This window comes from Thamnophis elegans, chromosome 2 (genome assembly GCF_009769535.1).
Source record: "Thamnophis elegans isolate rThaEle1 chromosome 2, rThaEle1.pri, whole genome shotgun sequence".
NCBI lineage: Eukaryota > Metazoa > Chordata > Lepidosauria > Squamata > Colubridae > Thamnophis > Thamnophis elegans.
Window position 1 is genome coordinate 135544987 of NC_045542.1, and position 16376 is coordinate 135561362.

Genomic DNA, 16376 nt, shown 5'->3' on the forward strand with positions numbered 1-16376 from the left:
AGCTCATGGTGCTCTCTGTTGTTGCTCATGTTTGGTGACAACAGGAGGACCACAACAGGAGATTTGAACTGTTCTTGAGGAAGCACAAAGCCAAAACATGCTGTGAAATGCTCTTAGCTGACTGATACCAGCTGTACAATCCTACTGGTTTCAAAAACACAGTAAAACAGGGTAGAAATCAAACAATCAGCTGATCGTTGATAAATAGCAGAAATTAAAATAGAAAAATGATTAACAGACCACGCAATAGTACTAAGATTAAAAATAACATAAGTTAAAAATAAAACCATTATTGCTGATGTATCATAACACAAAACATAGTTTTCATTGTTCTGCACACTAACTAACTGAGGCATCTGAAAGAAGTAATAAACTCAAAGGTTATTTTCCTCTGCCACTAGATGCTGCTCCTGCTGCATTATGAATTAGCTTACACAATTTTGTCCACTCAGCTTATTATATAATTCAATTGCATAACTTTTCTGGCACAAAATGCACAACCTGGAGAAGAAAGATCTTTATTATATCTCACCTCCTCCCAAAACTGTGAGCTTTGCTGTCCAAGCCTAACAATATATTCAGCTCTATTCACACAGACAAATATTTCCATACTTTTCCTTTTTCAAGGGCCAAAACAGTTCAGGCAGACCTTGCTACAAAATATATAGAACAGTGTTTTATTTCGAACCTAGTGCGGTAAAAAAATGGATGAGATTGATTTGGCTACAATATTTATTGAAAATATACTTTCGTTTTTATGCACAGGTAGTCTTTGACCTATGAACTATGGTGCTGGAGAAGACTCCTGTGAGTCCTTTGGACTACAAGATGATCAAAGTGGTCAGTCCTAGAGGAGATCAATCCTGACTGCTCTTTAGAAGGCCAGATTCTGAAGATGAACCTCAAATACTTTGGCCACCTAATGAGAAGGAAGGACTCACTGGAGAAGAACCTAATGCTGGGAGCGATTGAGGGCAAAAGAAGAAGGGGATGGGAGAGAATGAGGTGGGTGGATGGAATCACCGAAGCAGTCGGCGTGAGCTTAAATGGATTCCAGAGGATGGTAGAGGACAGGAAGCCCTGGAGGAACATTGTCCATGGGATTGCAATGGGTTGGGCACAACTGCCCCATTAACTAAGAAATCTTTTGGTTGGTGGTCACATGACTTTGGCACCCAGCAATGGTCATAGGTATGAACCAATTGCGAAGCATCTGAATTTTGGTCACATGACTGTGGAGATGCTGCAAATGTCATAACTGTGAAAAACGGTCATAAGTCACTTTCTTTCAGTGCCGTTGTAACTGTGAACGATCACTAAATGAACTGTTGTAAGTTGAAGACTATCTGTAATTGGCTTTCATAATCCTAAAACACAGTTGGGGGGATGGTTTGAAAGGAGATCTAAGACTCAATAACAAGAAATTTAGTCATTGTTAAATTTGTCTCTCACTGTTGCAATGGCCACATCCATTAAAATTTGTGGTTTCTTATATTTATTTATTTTTGTCCCTTCCTAAGGCTCTGCATCTTCTTCCCTTGACAAGCCTTCAAATATTGGAAGATTGCTACTGCATTCCCCCTTTACCTTTTCTACTTTAGGCTAAGCATGCCTAGTTCTTTTCAACATCTTTCATATTTATTTAAACATACATATATTTAAGAATTCAGTTTATAATGGTAAAATCTAATAGCAACTAAGCTTAAAAAAAAGAAAAGAGAATAGGAAGGAGTAAAAAGTGCAAAAAGAAAGAAAAAGAAGAAACAGAAAAGAATATAATAAAAAAGAAATATATAAAGAAATAATGTCATTAATTTTTAATTGCTTGAATTTTATAGTTTTGATGTGATTTTAAATGTCTTTTAATTTGTTATTGGGAGTTGCCCAGAGTTGATTGAAAGACAAGTTGCTATATAAATGTTGTAAATAAATAATACCTTAGAACTAGCTAATGAGCAATTTCCAGAAGCAATTAGAAAGTGAAGCTTGTGAACTGACAGTCTTTTAAAAGTACAGTACCTGCTGCAGTTGTGAACAAAATGGCTAATCCCATCATCTCCCAGCACTCAAACCCACGGAAAATGACTGTCCTGTGGTCTGCTTGCAAGGAGCAGCTGTCTGGAGCTCATCTGGGCAATCTCCCATGATCCTCTCTTTATCCAGAGAGGTTCCAAAGAATTAGTCTACTCACCAGTTTCTTGAACTTCACCAAGGTCATTAACTCCACTTTCATCTAGCTATCTTCAAGTCACCATCCCTCCTCTGGAAGTCCCCCATCTATCACACTCTGTCCTTTTGGCTCAGTCCTCCCTACAAGCTGAAAGATTCCCTTTATGGGTGGAATTTTCCAGCACATTCCCTTCCCCTGCATCAAAGCTGTCAACTTTATTTTTGAGTGACAACTTCATGACCTGATCTTCCATTGCACTTAAATGAAAGAAAGAAAATAAAACAAGCTGCTCTCAGAAATTTGGGGAGATTCAGAGCATTCATTTAAGTGAAAATAAATTGTAGATAGTGAGCTTCATTATCATAAATTGTGGAAGATATAGGCAAGTGTTTGCTGTCAAAGCTTGCTCCTTCGTGTTATCGTTCATTTTGCAATTAATCAGTAAGAGGAATTATTTCAAATTCCTTTCTAATGCAAAGAAAGAAAGAAACTGTGCCTCTAACGACTTCTCTGCTTCTGTGAATGGAGAATAAACTAAGGTGACCAGACGTCCCGCTTTTGGCGGGACACCCCCGCTTTCCAATGCATTTTCCCGTGTCCCACATGCTTTTTTAAAAAGCACGCTTTTTTTGGTGCTCGCAGCTCCCGCCCATCAGCTGCTAGCTTGCTGGGCTGGCTCATCGTTCTGTTCTCTATCCTACCAGATGAGCCAGCCCAGCAAGCTATCAGCTGATGGGCAGGAGCGGCGAGCGCCAAAAAAAGCGTGCTTTTAGCCTTTTACCTCCTACAAATTTAAGCCAGCCCAGCCTGCCGCTCACTGATTGGATTGGCCTGGACTCCAGCCAATCAGTGAGCTGGCTGGGATGGGAAATTTTCAGCACGCCTGCGCGAGTCTCCATTTCCTTTCGCCAAAAGACAAAAGAGGTTGCAGCTGCGCTGACTGGTGAGTAATCTAATTCTAATCGAATTTTCCGCTCGCCGCGGCAGGAGGAGAGGGTGGGGGCAGCTGCAGCCGCCCGCAGAGAAGTTCCTCTCGCTTCCGGGGCTCCCGCCGCCCGGCAGAAGCTCCTGAACCACTTGGAAGTTGTCTGCGGGCGGCTGGCAGCGCCCGAACCTCTCCTCCTGCCGGGGAGTCCGTTCGTGAATCAAAATGGATCCGCGCGGCAGGAGGAGAGGTTGGAGCACTGCCAGCCGCCCACAGACAATTTCCTCTCGCTTCCGGGGCTCCCGCTGCCCGGCAGAAGCCCCTGAACCGCTTGGAAGTTGTCTGCGGGCGGCTGGCAGCGCCCCAACCTCTCCTCCTGCCGGGGAGTCCGTTCGTGAATCAAAATGGATCCGCGCGGCAGGAGGAGAGGTTGGGGCGCTGCCAGCCGCCCGCAGACAATTTCCTCTCACTTCCGGGGCTCCCGCTGCCCGGCAGAAGCCCCTGAACCGCTTGGAAGTTGTCTGCGGGCGGCTGGCAGCGCCCCAACCTCTCCTCCTGCCAGGGAGTCCGTTCGTGAATCAAAATGGATCCGCGCAGCAGGAGGAGAGGTTGGAGCGCTGCCAGCCGCCCGCAGACAATTTCCTCTCGCTTCCGGGGCTCCCGCTGCCCGGCAGAAGCCCCTGAACCGCATGGAGGTTATCTGCGGGCGGCGTCCGTTCGTGATTGGGTTCGATCGCCACCTCCGAGAGGGTATACAGAACACTATTTACCTAAATGTGCATATATACAGTTTAGTATTTTAGCATTTATTTTTGAAAAAAATCAAACTCCTAAATCATGGTGTATAGCTTATTGCTCCTATCTTGGACATATTTTTTCTGATCAAACATTTGTGTTTACTGGGGTGGTGCATAAAGCTGAAAAGAGTTATTGTTTGTAATTTTTCTACATTATTTTGCTGTGAAAGAAGAGTTTTCTTCTTGGGGATAGATATTGATGGAGATTTCTTGTGCCACTAGGAATTGTTGCAAAGAAAAGATAAAGAATCTTATGGTGTGATATTGGTGAATTTTTTTAAAAAAATAGTCTGTGTTGTCTTTCTGTCCCAAATAGTTAAATATAATTTCATTATGAACATCTGCAGGGCTTATGGGATTCCCATAATATGGGAGAGTCATGCCTTTCTAGATCATATTTGCCCATTTGTGGTTTTCTGTCTCATCTGTGAAATTCACAACCTTTTATTTGTTATGTTCTGAATTTTTCTCTTTTTAGAAAGTGATAAGAAATCTACCTGCAATTTAATCTTGACCAGGCATCCTGACTTTTAAGAAGTCACTGACATGCCAGTTTTAAAATTGTTTTTTTTCTTGATAGTTAAGGTCAAAAATTTAAACTTGCTGTCACAACTTTGAGCAGGGTGTGAGATTGTTGATGTCCATTTTACTGTCTTTCAATAACTTCTGTATAATGTTCCAATCAAGCCTCAAATTAAGATGTTACCAACTAGTATGTGAACTACTGGAAAGATTGTGTGCCTATAGACCGTTGCAGCATCCTCATGGTCACGTGATCAAAATTTTGTTTGGCAACAGATTCGTATTTATGCTGGTTTCAGTGTCCTGGGGTGACCTTTTGACAAAAAAAATTTTTTTTAATCAAGCCCCCCCCCGCCCCCCCCCCCAGGTCAAGGGCGTCCCTCTTTTCCAATCTGAAAATCTGGTCACCTTAGAATAAACATGGTGGAAAGAAGCAACTCAGTTCTGGAGCCATTTTCCCCTGGTACCTTCAGGGCAACTACAGTGGAGATGAGTTGAGCTATGGAAACGGGAAGGGGGGAGGTAGAGATAGCTGGGAATTGTAGCCAAAATAAAATTCTTTCCTCTGAGAACCAAGGACTTTCCCACCAGGCACTAGGAGGTGGGATCTGAGACCAAGTGACCCTTGGACTGTGACCTGATTAGACCGTGTGATGCACTGCATGGGCAAGGGAAAGAAAACTTTTTAACCAGGGGGAAACCTGATGGGAGTTAGAGTCGGGTTTCCCCAAATGTGCCAATATGGCATGCCTAATAAATCTATACTTTGAAGAATATGCATGCTTTGGAGTTTTGATTCCATTGGGTGTGTTACTTGGAACCCTGACAGCAAAGATATTTCCAGCCTTTCTCAACAACATACACCACCAAAACATAGAGCCTTAATATAGAAGACAGCTAGCATCCTTATTCAAAGCCCTTTCCTTTAAGATTAATATTTCTGTGATGCACATGGATAATCAACCCGTCCTGACAAGAGAGATTCTAAACATTAGAAAACCCTGGAGGGATTTATGTTTCTAATCTGAGATTTGTGCCTACCTTTTCTCATCATTTCTGATTGCTGAAACTCCTCAGCCGTGAACATCGATTCTCTTGTTATCCATCACTTAAGATGGATACTTTAGTTTAAAACTAAAACAAAAAATGGTTCTCTCAGAATTCCTCATTCTATAATCTGTAATGAATTAAGTCTTGGCCCAGAACAAGAAATAAGAATTCCATGGGAGTGGGGGGGGGATGGGTAAGACAGATTCCTGACCTTGTTGTTATGAAGCCCCAGGCACACAGAGCCAGAGGTGGGTTGCTCCCGGTTCAGTCCGGTTCAGCCAAACTGGTAGTATTTTTTTTGCCTGGGTCGCAGAACCGCCAGCGGCTCCGCTAGGCTTGCCACACCTCTGAACCGGTTCCCTTGCCACCACTGATGTCGTTGCCATGTTGTTTTGTAGTGACTGCGCATGCACAGTTCACTGTAAATTGTTCTGCGCATGCGCGAAGAACAATTTACATTGAACTGTGCATGCAGATGCAAGTGAAGTGTGCATGTGTGTGCAAAATGCGGGCAAAGCTAATTGTTAGTAAAACCGGCAGTAACCCACCCCTGCACAGAGCCACCCTCCCCCTCAAAAAAAAAGTCTTGGGTGTCGTTCCCAGGACTTCTCCATTGGAATATTAAATGTGATAGCAGAGGAAGTGTAGGAAGGAAAATCCATCTGGTTCTGTTCCAAGCTGGGAGAAAGACGCTGGAAATAACCTGAAGGCTGATTGGAAAGAAAGTTTCTTTTTATTGGTGAACAGAATCAACACACACAGAGTATGCAGTTCTGGGTCAGCTGACCAATTGGTTTGATTTGTACATGGACTTTTCCAATCAGCCTCCATATTGTTTCCAGTGTCTTTCTCCCAGCTTGGAACAGAACCAGATGGATTTTCCTTCCTACAGAAAATTGTTAAATATTCTAGAATGATTATATTCCCTGTATCTAAATCCACTTCTTTGTCCTGGTCCTACTTTCTGGAATCCAGTCCCTGTGTTCCAAAGATCAAGTGAAATCCTTGGCATCTCCAATTGGAACTAAGATTCTGGGAATGGAGATGGTCCTTTTGCCAAATCTATAAGGCAAGGAAACAAAGGGGAATTGCTAGCTGATTGATGATGAGTTGAAAAATGTGTGTCTTTGCTTACTTACTTTGTTTACTAAAGCTGTGACTTAAACAATAGGAAGATATTGTTGGAAGAAATGTCCATTTGAGTTCAGTGCCAAGTGGGGAGAAAGACACTGGAAACAGCTGTTTGGAAAGGTGGTTTAATGGTGGACAGGACCACATAGTTTTGAGGTCCTGGGCAAAATGAGCACAGGAGAGGGAGGGAAGGAGGGGGAGAGGGAGAGAGAGAGAGGCAGGGAGGGAAGGAGGGAGGGAGGAAGAAAGGGGGGAAGATAGAGATCCTCTCTTGGGCCCTACCATGGAGCTTCCTGTGTGAGAAATGTATTTGGATTGGTTGTCAAACTCCCATGCAGGAGTAACTTTGTAAATTGTCTTGAGTCCCAGGCTTGGTTGAATCTTGCTGACTGATGCAATCTCCCCAGGTGCCATGTGGTGAGATGGGTAGAGGGCTAATCCTATCATGTCCTGAGGGTGAAGTTCTTCTGTGTTGTAGATAAGCTGGCCCAGCCTTTTGTCTTATAGATAGGATGGCCCAGTCTTTCTAGGGCTATTAACAAAGGTGGGGGTTGCTTTCAAAGAGCATGTTTCTCCTTTTTTCATCCAGGGAGGTATAATATTCTGCCTTTTTAATATTTCCTAGAATATTTCATTCTTCTAGGAGAAGGGTGAGTGCTAACTTCCTATAATATGTACATAGCTCAGTACTGTACCTTAGAAGATTTTACTATTCTTTGTCATCCAGTAGACAAAGTGACCAGGTTTATAGCCTCTGTCTCTGAGAAAGAACATCATGGCAAGGGAAGAGTTATCTGGTTCTTTCCATTGTTCTTAGGAAAAAAATAGCTGCAAAGGGTTGTTTCTTCACTTCCTAACTCCCTTGTGGTGATCTTAACTCAAATAGACATTTTTCTTTGTTAGATGTATGGGCGGGTATAGTCTTCCCACCCCCACCCCTCTTTTGTGGGTCTCTTGGCAATTTTGGGATTGGAGAATAACTCACACCCAACTGCTGTTACTCAGCCAGGAATGCTAGGAAGGAGAGCCCAACATGGAGAAACTATACATAAATACTGGATTGTAGCTTACAACTTCATTCTGGTCTTGAGAAACTAAAACTTTTCCTTTCCTCCCATTTTCCCCCCTTCTCTTTATTTTTAAAATTAATTTTTAAGTGTAATAAACACTTAAAACATTTTAAATATGATTTGCTCACTGGAATTTTTATTTCAGAAAAGTGAGGTTAAAGTCAGGGATGGGCTGCTCCTGGCATTATCACCGGTTCGGTGCGCATTTACACCAAAAAAGGTCTGCGCATGCACAGAACATTAGAAAAGGGGTGGGGGGAATTACATTTCTGCAATGGAGATTGTTCTGTGCATGCGCAGAACCAAAAATCAAGATGGTACCGCTGAAAATAGAACTGGTTCAGGTGTGTGGGCAGCCGAGTTACTACCTACTCATCTGAACCGGTAGGAATCCACTCTGGTTAAGGTAAAATAAATCAACTTGACTTAGAGCTGACATCTGGAAGTTTCTCTCACTATGTGGTTTCACCCCCCAAAAAACCCCCAAACCCAGCTTTTTCATTCTTAAGAGGGAACAATGTAGCATATGATAGTAGCTGTATTGTTCATTAACTTAAAAAAAAAACCCTTCAAAATAAGTCAATATGTCATACATTTTCTTAAATATGGTGGTATCTCCTGCTAGAGTAGAGGAAGGAGTGAAGAGACTAGCAAGCTTAGAGTCCTTGCATAGGAGGCAACAACACAGACCTAACCATCCCACTCACCCATCCCCTCCCAAATCCCCGAAGCTCTTATCTGATTGTCCCCAAGAAAATGCAGTCAGTCTGGTAAGATACTTGTAAATAGGCAAGCAGCAATAAAGAATCTGATCAGTTCACGGGGTTGTTCTTGTTCCACATTTATATGTAGTTTGGTGGATCCATAAAGAAGCTGCCCAGGACATGCAATGCCAGGAAAATATTTTCATTTTTTGATTTACCATTTAACATACAAAGTCTTGAAAGAGGCAGTAGTAGGATAGTGGCCCACAGTTAATGTAGTAGAAGCAATAGAGGATTGACTCAAGACCATTGGGAATGGTTCTGTATATTGTTTTGCATAATCAAATTCTCTAGGTCTGAGCTCAAAAGCTAAGCAAGGCCAGGCTAGCAATGGTGGAAGACCACAAGGCATAAATAAACATTTATTTATTGCATTTGTATCCTGTTGCAATTAGTTCAATTGACCTCTGCAACTGTAACTTTAAAAAAAGTCATTTGATTCCATGTTATCGCCAAAGAATGATATGGACTTAAGGAATCATGCTGGACCCAGAAAATCTTTTTAAAACATACAGAGGATTCCCAAATTATCACTAGGTTTAGGAGTCCATGACATGACAAGTCATGTACTTGCTGCACAGGGAACTGTAACAAAAAATGTAATTAACTGTTATCCTCTGAGATTCTGCACCAATTTGAAATTTAGAAGTTAACCAATTTAAATGGCATTTCTGCTGTTTCTTTAAGAAATGTGAGAACATATCTGATCACCATGACAACCATAGGCTGCCCAGTCTTCCACCTAAGAACCAGGAACTGTGCATGCAAGATGCTTAAAGTATATACATACGATTAATAATAATCTTCTTAGCTAGAACATACCCTTCAATTGCTGGTGCCTATTGGAGAAATGCCAGCAGAATATATACAGTATATTTTAGCAGCCTGAACTGTAAGCTGTCAAAGTCTTAAATATATATGTTAGAGCACTTGCCAGAATTTAAACACAGAGTTTGTGTCCTGGCATATGACATTCCAATTTTCTTTTAATGCTGGGGCGTCCTATAAAAATGTAATCCACAATCAATTAGTAAGAAATTAAGTTCTACCTAGAATCATTGAGTTTAATGGAACTTAGTTCTAAGTAGCTATGCATCAGATTACACTGAGTTTATTTTTCAATGGATTTCTTTCCTAATTGCATAAAAGGAAGTAAGTCAGAACATATTATTATAAATTCAGGAGTTGGAGACGGGATCTTTTTCATGAGTCCAATCTCCTTAATCTGAAATATCAGAGCAGTTTATGACTGCTAACAATCTTGATTGTTTATACCATGGTTAATTGTGAAGCATTACATTGGTTTACCTTATATATAGTAGCACATACTAATCCCATGTTCTCAGTTCACACAATACACTCTGATAAAATATATTTAATTAGTTCATGGAGACATCTATGGAGATTCTCAATCATCCAGGTCATGCTTGTCCCAAAGGTGCTTTTCAAAAGGCAACTGGACTTAACTTTTTTTCTTTTCTTGAAGATATTTCACTGCTCATTAAAGTAGGCTGCTCATCTTGGATGAGAAGTGGAATGTCTTCAAGGTAAAAACAAAAACTCCAGTTGCCTTTTGAAAAGCAGCTTTGGGACACACAAGGAGAAAGGACAGGAGAGAGATTTACATAGTAAGAAGTTTATAGATTGTAACACTGGATTTGGAAAGATGGCACATAAATCTTCTGGCATAATAAAAAAATATGAAACTTAAAAACTCCAAAAGAACAAAAAATTACAGAAGCATTCACAATGGTTTGCTCTGACAAGCAAAAGCTTGAGTAAGAAATACCTTTCTCATTTTCAGTCTCCCAAGGAGCCATACAGAAGTTTAATGTATTTGGTTCCAATTTTTATTCTTGGTGTTGCAAGTTAAGGGGATCTCCAATTTGTAATACTAAGGATAAAATTTGGAACTTGAGATTAACCTTATTATGGATCCATTCAAAAAAAAAAAAACCCAGAGCATTTAGATGGCATAATTACTTATTATTTCTTATTCACTTTCTAGATTTTGTGAAAGTGTGAGGCTATAAGAAAGCAATTTGCCTAAACCTACTTCACAAAAAATGGGTTTTCATTAAACTGAAGGCTTCAGGTGTCTTATAAGTTATTATGTGATAAATATATTTGATATCAGCATTTCTATTTTGATCTAATGATTATTATAGAAAATCCATAGCTTATAACTATTATACATACATTTTAAAGGGTGTTTTCCTATCCATTACTCCTAATTTAAAGGTTACCTATTCCTGTTTTAAGTCCTTTTCTCCCAAAATGTTGCCTCTTTAGGGCCACAAGAAAATGTTTAGATTTTTCCAGTGTTGTGATTATCTAAACCATGATCTGAAAGGAATGCTTCAGAATATTCATAAAGTCATTATTACACCTTTTAAAGCAACAGCCTCTTTTTTTTATTCTCTATGAGCCTAAAAACAGATGCAACTGTTCTAAGAAATTACATTAAGAAGAAGAATAGAAGAATATTTTTTATTGGCCAATTGTGATTGGACACTCAAGGAATTTGTCTCTGATACATAAGCTCTCAGTGTACATCTAAACAACAAAGTCAATGGTTTTCAATTTATTTTACTACCAGTTCGCTCATACGCGCGCTTGTGCTTGTGTGCTCGTGCAACGCTTCTGGAGTCTGGGTGAGTGGGTGGAGCCTCCCACCAATACAATTACCGTTTTGCCCAATCCGGGGTGAACCGGCAGAAACCCACCTCTGAACAAAGTGATAAAACATAAGATACCAGTAAGAGAAGGTAGTAGAAAAGGCGAGAAGGATGATAGTAATAAAGCCTTACAACACTTGTAAATATCCTAAGACATAATACAGTACTATGGTAATTAGGTGTTCAGCAGAGTGATGGCAAAGAAAAAACTGGTTGGTTGTTTTGTCATGCAACCCTAACCCTAACCCTAACCCTATAGTGGTGTCCTGGGAGGAGTAGTTGAAACAGTTGATGTCCAGAATGTGAGGAATCTATAGATATTTTCTCAGCCCTCTTTCTGGCTCAGGCAGTATAAAGATTCTCAGTTTCATAAGTCCGCCTATTAAAGTAGCTGTATGTTGAATATGCAAATACAGAGTCAGAGTCTCCACTCCAGTATTCCATTATTCAAGCAGGAAAATACTTTGAACTGATTGGCCAATGGCTGACAGGCTCCTTTAAAAGGAGCCCGCCAGCCAGTATTTTTTCCTACATTGTATACTGAATAAAGGTTACTGTTACTGAATGTGCCTTTGCTTCCATTCTTACGCACAAACTAACACTGTACTATTGTCAGGCTTGTAAAAAGAATTCCCACGGATAAAACACTTGGGTTGGTGACAGTAACTTTCTGTATCTCAAGTGTGAATTTCCAATAATATTTTTACTTCAAACAACTCTTCAGAATCTGCAGAAATAAGAAAGGGATATTTTTGCCCAGGTAGTGTTGATAACTTGGGTGATATATTATAATCCAGACAGTTTCTGTAGGATGAATTAAAGTTAACAGCTCTTTTTACAAAGAGAGAGAGAATTTGCATGCTGTGTCTCTCTCTGCTGGTAGTCTAATGTTTATTATAACATTTGCAAGAGCTATTCTAAGGCAGGTGCTATAGTTGATAGCACATGAAATCTAATGTAACAAATTTCCTGCTTGATCCAATGAAAACCTTATCTAATATATTATCCTGTTTCATGCAGTTGTTCCCTTTTCATATCAGGCAATAGAACAATGGTAATGGGCAGGAAGTAAAGGTATAGAATACATCAATCACGGTCACATAGGCAGCAGAATAGAGGGAGCCAGGAAAGGAGCATAGGGGACCCCAAAAAGGGGCTTTCCAAAGATACGCTCAAGCACTAGGGCCAGCCTCCTGAAGATAATTGGGAAAGCAATAGGTTATCTTCATAAATGATAAGCAAATAAAAGGGGAACTCATCAAATTTGCAAATGACACTAAGCTTGGAGGAATAGCCAACACTCCAGAAGACAAGCTCAGGATCCAAAAAGAATTTGACAGACTTGAACAATGGGCCCTATCTAACAACATGAAATTTAATGTGAAATTTAAAATTACACCTGGGCAGAAAAAACCAAAGGTTAAAGTACAGATTACGTGAAACCTGGCTCAAAAATAGTAACTGTGAGAGGGACCTTGGTGTCCTAGTGGACAATCACTTAAATATGAGCCGGCAGGGTGCAGCAGCCGCCACCAAAAAAAGCTAATAGAATCCAAAGGCATATAATGTCTATGGAAATTTTCAGTCATTCATGTCATGGTTGTCCCAAAGATGCTTTTTCAAGAGGAAACTGGACTTTGTATTTCTTTGAAGATGTTTCTTACATGAGAAGCAAAAGTCTTCAAGGAAAAAAAACACGAACATTTTGGTCACCATATTGCAAAAAAGATGAGACTTTGGAAAATGGGCAAAGAAGAGCAACTAAAATGATTAAAGGCCTGGAAACTAATATATATATGAAGAACAGTTGCAGGATATGGGTTTGGCTAATCTAGAGAAAAGAAGGACTAGGGAGCACATGATAGCAGTATTCCAAGGAGAGAAGCAACCTGGAATTGAGGAGAAACTTCCTAAGAGTGAGGAAAATATTTTAACTGTTTTAACCAGTGGAATAGCTTGCCTTCAGAAGTTGTGGGTGCTTCATCACTGCAGGTTTTTAAGAAGAGATTGGACGGTCACTTATCCAAAATGGTATAGATCTCCTGCTTGAGCAGGGGGTTGGACTAGAAGATGTCCAAGGTCCCTTCCAGCTCTATTGATTGTAACATGCTTCTGAAACATGCAGCCATCAAGATTAGTAACCCTTCTTGGAGTTAATCTCAATAAAATACAATTTTGTAAAACTATCTCGATCTGTAGTCACTGCATTAAGCTTATGCTGCGCAGGGGGGGGGATCATTTATCCATCCCATCACCCTTGCAATTGTATTGTATTTTGTATTGTATTTTATTATTTGTATGCCGCCCTTCTCCGGGAGGACTCAGGGCAACGAACAATTCAAGGGGGGAAAAGGGGAACATAAAAAGACAAAATACAAATAATAAAAGTATACAACAGTCGCACAACCATACATGTCAAGAGGGGAGGGAACTCTTCACCTCCAGGCCTGCCGGCAAAGCCAGGTTTTGACGGCTTTTCGGAAGGCCTGGAGAGAGGTGAGGGTCCGAATCGCTGCGGGGAGTTCATTCCAGAGGGCCGGAGCTGCCACAGAAAAGGCCCTCCCCCGGGTAATAGCCAGGTGGCATTGGCTGGTAGATGGCACCTGGAGGAGGCCAACCCTGTGAGATCTAATGGGTCTGTGGGAGGTAATTGGCAGCAGGCGGTCTCTCAAGTACCCAGATCCAATACCATGAAGGGCTTTATAAGTTACGACTAGCACCTTGAAGTGTATCCGGAGACTGATCGGTAACCAGTGCAGCTCGCGGAGGATAGGTGTAACGTGAGTGTACCGTTACACCTATCCTCCGCGAATAGTGAATTCAATTCACTATTCTGAAACACAGCATTATATATGTCAACTGTGTGTTTGTACATTCATACATACATACAAACATACATAGATCCATACATACATCATATATTTACATTTTGTGTGTGTGTGTGTGTGTGTGTGTGTGTGTGTGTGTGTGTGTACAGTATATATTTGTGGTAGTAAACAAGGAGCAGAAGAAAGGAGTAGTGATAGATGAAGCAGTGCCAAGTGATAGCCACATCTGAAAGAAAGATATAAAACCTGGAGAAAGGCCAAGGCTGAAGAGAAACTAGATGTAGAAAGTAAACACCGAAATGATCCCAGTGCTGGTTGGAGCACTCAGGGCTGTGATCCTAAGCTGAAAGAGTGGCTCCAACAGATCCCAGGAATGACATCAGAGCTCTCTGTCCAGAAGAGTACAGTGCTAGGAACAGCTGAGATACTGCACAGAATCCTCCAACTCCCAGGCCTCTGGTAGAAGATCCAAGATTGAGGAAGACCCCACAGCAGTGATGGCTAACCTTTTCATCCCCAAATGGCAAAAGTGTATGCACACGCGCACATACACCCATAATGCAATGTGTGCATGACTACCACCACCCTGCCCCAGCGCATGCCCACACAACCCCTCACCCCGCATGCATGTGTGTGTGTGATCCTCATGCATGCACCCCATGCATGCGCGCACATCTCCCAAAAACCAGCTGGCCAGTGGGAGGCGTGCACACATGCACACTGGAGCTGAGCTGGAGCGACAGCTCATGTGCCCGCAGATGGGTTCACCATCACGGCCCAAGGTTTGTGCCATAGGTTCACTATCATGGCCCCAGAGCACCCATAAAAGTGAAAAGCATTTCAGGTGTTTCCTTGCTAGTGCATGGTGTGCTTTTTCATTTATTGGCTGTGATAGGAATTGGCTGACCAGCTTCTTACTAGAGTTGGATGTCCTGCATGTATATATGTGTACATGTGCCTATCCCCACTTCCAGCATCTCAAATCTAGAAACCAAATTAAGCCGTTGCCTGGCAGAAGACTGCAGAGATTTCAGAAATACCTTGATAATGGTGCAAATTCTGCTACAAGCCAGCAGGTGCTGCTCAAGTCAAAAGCAGGGCCTATTTAAAAGAGCCCTTTCATATACTGGGTATATTGCAGGTTCTTGAGTCATGCTAAAAATGTTGAACTCAAAAGCAAGATTTACCTATAGTGAGTCAGCCAAAAGGTCTTCTTTCCTCCTTTTTTTTAAAAAAAATATTGTGTGACTAGATTAGAGGTGGATTGCACAATGCACAACAAAGATAATGTCAATCTACTGCTCTAATCTACTTACAATATAAAAATAAAAGTGCATCAGATAACAGAGGCAGAATGTTGGGATTGCTATCTGAAATGACTATGGCACAAAACTGCAAAGCTTTATTCGGGATTAAGCTACTAGCTTCAAGTGAAAGGAAATTTAAAGTAAAAAGTGGTATTACAAGGAATCCTTCCCTGTCACCAATAATATCAAAAAGCTTAGTTATTCAGGACTGTAGCCATCATTAGTGGCCAGACCAATAACCAATAAGGTAACAATGGAAGAGTGTGCAATTTGTGAACTGCCAGGTATTCCCTTGCTTCTGATACATTAGCCTTCCTAGTTGAGACTGACAACAGTTGCTGGATAAAATGTGAGTATGAAAAGGTGATTAGCGTAGCAGAGGTGGTATTTAGCCGGTTCTCTCTGGCTCAGGAGAACTGGTAGAGGCGGCTGTGGGAGGCTTCACCCACCCACCCCAACATAATGCATGAGCGCTGCACATGCACAGGAGGAGGTGTGCATGTGCAGACAAGGCACGTGCGGACAAAGCAAGTGTGTGTGCGAGCGCGCTCACATATGCGAACTGGTAGGGAAGGCAAGTGAATCCCACCTCTGGAGTGTAGCCTTGTAGGATTACAAGTCCTTCTGATAGCATAGTTGGGAAAGCTCTCCGACACCTTAAATGACTACATAAATTTGAAGTAGGCTAAATGTAACAAGCATTTAACTCTCTTTAAGGTTGCTCCATGTTATTAAGTTATTCCTAACTTAGTGCATTATTTTGCCATTCTGGATTGGTTCCACAGATTCTTAATTTAGCATTCTTTGACATAGACATTTTTAAGAATTTGTATAGATAATTTCAGGGACCGTGAACTGTATCACCTGAAGTGCTACCAAGCTGTTTTCAGAACTCCGCATTAGAAGCAAAAAAATGAATAAATGAGTATTTGATAACTGAAGCATCTGATTGTTTAGAAAAAATTATCTTCAGTTACATGGAAGATTTCACAGCAGATGTTTTAGAAATGACATTCAATAAGTTGCATTTGCCATACTTTATTAATTCAGTTTGTGTGAAAAGCTGGGTTGTAGATAGAAGGGCAGAGAAGACTAAAATGTTTCAAAAAACCTCTTTAATCCTTCTCCCGGGTC

At 41.1% G+C, this 16376-nt stretch overlaps 1 protein-coding gene across 2 annotated transcripts in view; it reads right to left on the bottom strand.

The window, feature by feature from the left end:
• Positions 1-16376, bottom strand: part of SLC25A26 (solute carrier family 25 member 26) — a 241107-nt gene that overhangs the window by 157583 nt on the left and 67148 nt on the right. The gene's annotated exons all lie outside the window — the stretch shown is intronic.